Source organism: Hemiscyllium ocellatum, unplaced genomic scaffold, assembly GCF_020745735.1.
Source record: "Hemiscyllium ocellatum isolate sHemOce1 unplaced genomic scaffold, sHemOce1.pat.X.cur. scaffold_680_pat_ctg1, whole genome shotgun sequence".
In the NCBI taxonomy this organism is placed as follows: domain Eukaryota; kingdom Metazoa; phylum Chordata; class Chondrichthyes; order Orectolobiformes; family Hemiscylliidae; genus Hemiscyllium; species Hemiscyllium ocellatum.
The window spans coordinates 260,970-266,969 of NW_026869167.1; the positions used below are offsets into that span (position 1 = coordinate 260,970).

The window sequence follows — 6,000 nt, forward strand, 5'->3', positions numbered from 1 at the left end:
TACACTAAGTTCTGTAAAACCTCTCATTCCATACCGTGAAAATTTCCTTCCTTCCTGGTCAATACGTCTTTCCTTCCCCTGCCCTGCACCTTCACACATTTCCAATGCCTTGGTCACAACAACACTGTGCTGCTAGTGAAGTTTATCACGTGGTTGAGTATTGTCCCGCCCCTCATTCACTCCGATTGGTTGAAGGAACAACTAGCACCTCTAGCCCCCGTTCCCCCACTGACATCAATAATCCGAGTCCCATTGTGGGCTGGAGCATGCTCAGTGCTTCCTGCTTTTGCTGCTGTTCATCAGGTATAAGAGAGAGAGGGCTCATCCCTGTTTCTCCTGATGTCAGACAATAACAACAACTACCTGCATTGTATGGAGCCTTTCACATTGACAAATCTCCTGAAATGCTTCACGGATGATGGAAACGTTGATTAAAGAGAACGATTTTTTAGATACATCTTTAAGGCAGAGAGAGGGGGTGAGGGAGGATATTCCAAAGGTTTGTGTCCTCAGCAGCTCCAATCGTGGAGTGATATAGGTGGGCAACAGCTTACAATGGAGACAGTTAGTGGTTAACAACCTCATGTCGTAGCCCCCTACCCCACACACCAGGCCTTGTTCTAACAGCCTGCCATTACACACTACCTATGGTTAGCCACTAACAATCTCCACGAACAGCTAGTCACCCTCCCCCAGCCAGATCATTATCCTTTATCCAACTGTCCTTCTCACTCTATCCACACCTATCCTTTACTCCTTTATCCTCTCCCCACACTATCTTCTGCAAATAAACTGACTTTTTTTTCTCAGTAACATCTGTTCTGTGGAAGGATCATCGGATCTTAAACTTTAACTCTGATTTCTCTTCACAGATGCTGCCAGATCTTTTCCAGAACCTCCTGGTTGTTGTTTTTAATTTACATCTTTCACAGTTCTTTTGGTTTTAATTTACCGGGAGTTTGTAATTCATGTCCTACAGCCTCTGTCCCAGACTCTGCTGTCTCTCTCCCTCTCCCACCCAGTGACACTGCACCTGCACAGCTCATGGACAGGTGTCGTATTGCTGGCCACACCCCTCATTCACTCCCATTGGCTGCAGGACCACACAGACTCTCCTCCCATTGGTCTGGAGCTGCCGTCAATCAGCCGGGCACAATTGTCATGAGAGTGGAGGGCTAATCCCTCTCCCTGCCCTGGGATGAGCTTCATCATTCGCAGTGAATGGGGCAGTATCACAGAGCACAGGGGCTGGGGGCTATTCAGCCCATTGGGGTTGTACTCTTCCCCCTCTGGAGATGCTGCAAATCTGTCCCAAGTCCCCTCCCATGTGCCCATATCCCCCAAATCTTTCCTTAAAAAGTAAAATTCCAAGTCTTTTCGAGAATGCCTGCTGAATCTGTGTTGTTCAGACTGTTCCAGATGCTTAGAACTTACTGAGTAAAATAGTGTTCACATTTTCACCTTGTATTATTTGCCAATTACTTGAAAGTAGTTACTAAAAATTGTGACAGTGTTAACAATTCCTCTCTCTCTGCAAATTCAAAACTTTGGAATCAAATCTGCACCAGGTCGAAATCACTGCTTCACCTTCTCAGCTCCAAGGTTAATTATTTGTGCTTCAGCGAGCTCTCCACAAAAGACAGGAATGCATCTTAATTTAAGAACATCAAAGAAACAGACCTTCGTTCCAATTCGTCCATGCCAACAAGGAATCCTAAACTAATGGATTCCCATTTACCATCTATTGGCCTGCATCCATCAAAACCCTTCCTATTTGTGTACCCAATTGGAAGCCTATTAAATGTTGTGATTTTATCAGCCTCCACTATTTCATCTGGTAGCTCCTCCCATACACACACCACACTCAGCTTGAAAACGTTGCCAGTTAGATCCCTTTTAAAGCTTTGCCCTCTCAACTTAAACCTATGTGCTCTAGTTTTGGACCCACCTAACCTGAGGAAATAGGACCCAGCTGCTCACCTTTTCCACACCCCTCGTGAAAATCTTCGAGTTTAACCTACTGCGAATCCTCTTGCAGGGATGCCTTCCTTGAAGAAGCTCTCTTCCTCCCTCTACAAGGATTTCAGTGAGTCTCTCTTTCTCACTGCACCCCCCCCCCCCCCCCAGGTCATCTCCTCTGCACAGAAACTCTTCAGCCACGTTCTCAAACAGACTCGTTACCACAGCCACATCTCCTTCCTCAACACCTGCCTACCTCCTTCCACCTATCCCACCTCCATCGCCCCTCCCCCAAGTCCCTCCTCCATACCTTTTATCTTTGCCTGCTTGGCAAACTCTCTCCCATTCCTGAAGAAGGGCTTATGCTCGAAACGTCGAATTTCCTGTTCCTGAGATGCTGCCTGACCTGCTGTGCTTTAACCAGCAACGCATTTTCAGCTGTGATCTCCAGCATCTGCAGACCTCATTTTTCACATTTTTCACCCTCTAGTTCTGGGCCCACCGAACTTGGGAAGAAGTCCCTGACTGCTCACCTTATCCGGTCCCTTCATGATTTTATAAGATCACCTCTCAGCCTCCAACTCTCCAGGGAAAATAGTCCCAGCCTATTCAGCCTTTCCCAATAGCTCAAACCGTCCAACCCTGGCAAAGTCCTTGCAAACGTTTTCTTAACCCTTTCAAGTTTCTCAATATTATTCCAAGAACAGGGAGATTGGAACGAAAACAGAATTCCAGAAGGGCCTTCATCAGTGCCCTGTCCAGCCACAATATGACATCACAACAGCTGCATTCAATGCATTGACCAATAAGGGGGAGCGTACCAAACGCTGCATTCACTACCCCGCCTCCCTGTGACTCTACTGTCAGGGAACTATGAACCTGCACTCCAAGGTCCCTTTGTTCAGCAACGCTCCCCAGAATGTCACCATCAAGTGTATAAGTCCTGCCCAGATTTGCCTTTCCAAAATACAACAGCTCACATTTATCTAAATTTAACTCCGTCTGCCATTCCTTGCTCCAATGGCCCATCTGATCAAGATCCTGTTGTATTCTGAACTAACCTTCTTCACTGTCCACTACACCTCCAATTTTGGTGTCTTCTGTAAACCTACTGACCATACCTCATATATTCACATCCAAGTCATTTATTTAAGGGCCCAATATACATCCTTGAAGCACATTACTGCTCCCAGGCCTCCAGTACACAAAGCAATCCTCCGTCATTCTCTGTCTCCTACCTTCAAGGTACTTTTGTAATGGTTACTCCCCCTGCATTCCGTGTGATCTAACCCTGCTAACCAGTCTGCTTTGTGGAATCTTGTTGAATGTCCAAATAAACAACATTCACCGCCTGGCTTCATCAATTTTCTTTGTCACTTCAAAACACTCACTCAAGTTAGTGAGACACAATTGTGCATGTACAAAGCCACATTGACTCTCACTGATCATTCCTTACCTTTCTAAGTAGATGGATATCTGTCCCTCAGAATCCCTTCCAACAACTTGCCTGCCACTGACTTCAGGCTCACTGTTCTCTTGTTCCATGGCCTCTCCTTACCACCTTTTTTAAAATAATGGCACCTCACCTGTTGCTATCAACGATACAAATACCTCAGGAGAGACCCAACAATCACTTCCCTAGATTTCCAGGAAGTTGCAGGATACACCTGATCAAGTTCCAGGGCTTTATCCACCTTGATGCGATTTAAGACATCCAGTACCACCTCCTCTGTAACATGGACACTTTTCAAGTTATCACTGTTTATTTCTCCAATCTCTCGAGCTTCCATATACTTCTCCAGTAAAAATGATGTGAAATATTTGCATATATTTCACACCCCCTGTGGTTCCATAGGCAGCCATGTTGACCTTTAAGGGGTCATATTGTCTGGTCCAGTTAATCTTTTGTCTGTGATATATTTGTTTCATCTCTTTGGATTCTATTCCAGGACATCCCAGAAAGGCCTACTTCACGGACCATAGATTTTCTTCCGACTTTTTGAACAATGCCCTCCAACACATACCCTCCACTTCCCGCACCTCCGCCTTTACCCCACCCCGCCAGCCACAATAAAGAATATAACCCTGCGATCTTCACCTTCCACCCCACTACTCTCCAGATATAGCACATTAACCTCTTATTTCTGCTCCGTGAAGTCAGACCCCACCACCAGAGACATATTTCCCTCCCCACCTCTATCTGTGTTCCGCAGAGACCATTCCCTCTGCGACTCCCTTCTTGGGTCCATACCCTCTCACCAACTCATGCTCCGCACCCTTGACCCTCCCTTACCGCCATGGGAGATGTAAAACTTGCGGCCACACCTCCCTCCGACCTCTGTCCAAGACCCCAAAGGGATCTTTTCACATCAGGCAGAGATTTGCCTGCACATCCCAAAACCTCATATACTGCATCTGGACACTATGGGAAATTTAACATGGTTCATCCAACTAACCTACACATCTTTGGACTGCGGGAGCAAACTAGAACACCTGAAGGAAACCCTCACAGACACTGGGGAGAATGTGCCAACACATACAGTCGCCCGAGGCTGGAATCAAACCCAGGTCCCTGGAGCTGAGGAAGCAGCACTAACCACTGAGCCACAATACTGTGGGGTCTTTAGTGCTGATGTGCTGCCCCACTGATACCTCAGTCACTCACCCTGCCTCATTTTCTAAGAGGCAGCGATGACGGAGTGAAATTATCACTAGACAGTTAATCCAGAGACCCAGATAACGTTCTGGGGACCCGGGTTTGAATCCCATCACGGCAGATTTGGGAACGTGAATTCAATAAATATCTGGAAAAAATAATCGAGTGACGACAAGGAATCCATTGTCAATTGTTGGAAAAACCCATGTGGTTCACTCATGACCTTTAGGGAAGGAAAATGCCATCCTTACCTGGTCTGGTCTGCATGGGACTCCAGACCTATAGCAACGTGGTTGACTCTTAACTGCCCTCTGGGTAAACGCAGCAATAAATGCTGGCCGAGCCAGTGACAGCCTCATCCTGTGAATGAATAAAGAAAACAGGTCAGGTTTTGTTCCTTCTCTCGTAGGTACATCCTACAAACTCAATCAGAAATGTTCTCGTACACACTGAACAAATACCTTTCCATCCAAGCCCTTAACACTACAGCACTCCGAGGCCATGTTGGTAAAGTTAAAACCCCTTATCATTGCAACCATATTATTCTTACAGATAACCGAGGTCTCCCGGTAAAATTGTGTCTCAATTCCCTGCTGACTATTGGGAGAGAGTCTATAATACAATCCCAGTAAGATGGTCATCCCTTTCTTATTTCTCAGTACCACCCAAATAACTTGCCTGGATGTACTCCCAGGAATATCCTCCCGAAGCCCAGCCATAATGTTATCTCTAATCAAAAACACCTCTCCCCCTGCTCTGTTGCCCCCTTTCTATCCTTGCTATAGCATCTATACCCTGGAACATTAAGCTGCTAGTCCTACCCATCCCTGAGTGCTGCCTCTGTAATTGCTGTAATATCCCAGTGCTATGTTCAAAACCATACCCTGAGCCCACCTGCCTGACCTGTCAGGTCTCTTGCACTGAAATAAATGCAGTGCAACTGGTCCGTCCCACCCCATTCTGGACTTGCTCTTGCCTGCCTTGACAGTCTGACCGGTGAACAGTACCAGCCTCAGACTCACCTCTTTTCTCACTATCTCTTTAGGATTACCCCGACTCCCTCATTAGTTTAATGCCTCCCGAGTGGCACTAGCAAATCTCCCTGCTCCTCAGGACCCCCATGCTTTCCCCTTCCTATGCCATTGGTACCAATGTACAATGTCCTCCCACTGGTTAGTTTCCCTTTGCAGAATATTCTGCTCCCTCTGAGAGACATCCTTTACACTGGCACCAGGGAGGCATCACCCCATTCTGATGTCTCACGGTCAGCAGCAGAAATGGCAGACTGTGCCCCTGACTAGAGAGTCCCCTATCACCATCGATCATGTGGAACTTGATATACCTCACATTATGTTAGAAGCCAGTCTCAGTACCAGTAACTTGAC

General features: G+C 46.6%; 1 long non-coding RNA gene across 2 annotated transcripts in view; it reads right to left on the reverse strand.

The window, feature by feature from the left end:
• The window catches only part of LOC132814103 (uncharacterized), a 37,172-nt gene extending 32,201 nt beyond the window's left edge, over nt 1-4,971 (reverse strand). For both annotated transcript variants that reach the window (XR_009644305.1, XR_009644306.1), the window contains exon 1: nt 4,867-4,971. This is a non-coding gene — a long non-coding RNA (uncharacterized LOC132814103). The remainder of the gene's footprint in view (nt 1-4,866) is intronic.
• Nucleotides 4,972-6,000: the final 1,029 nt, after the last annotated feature.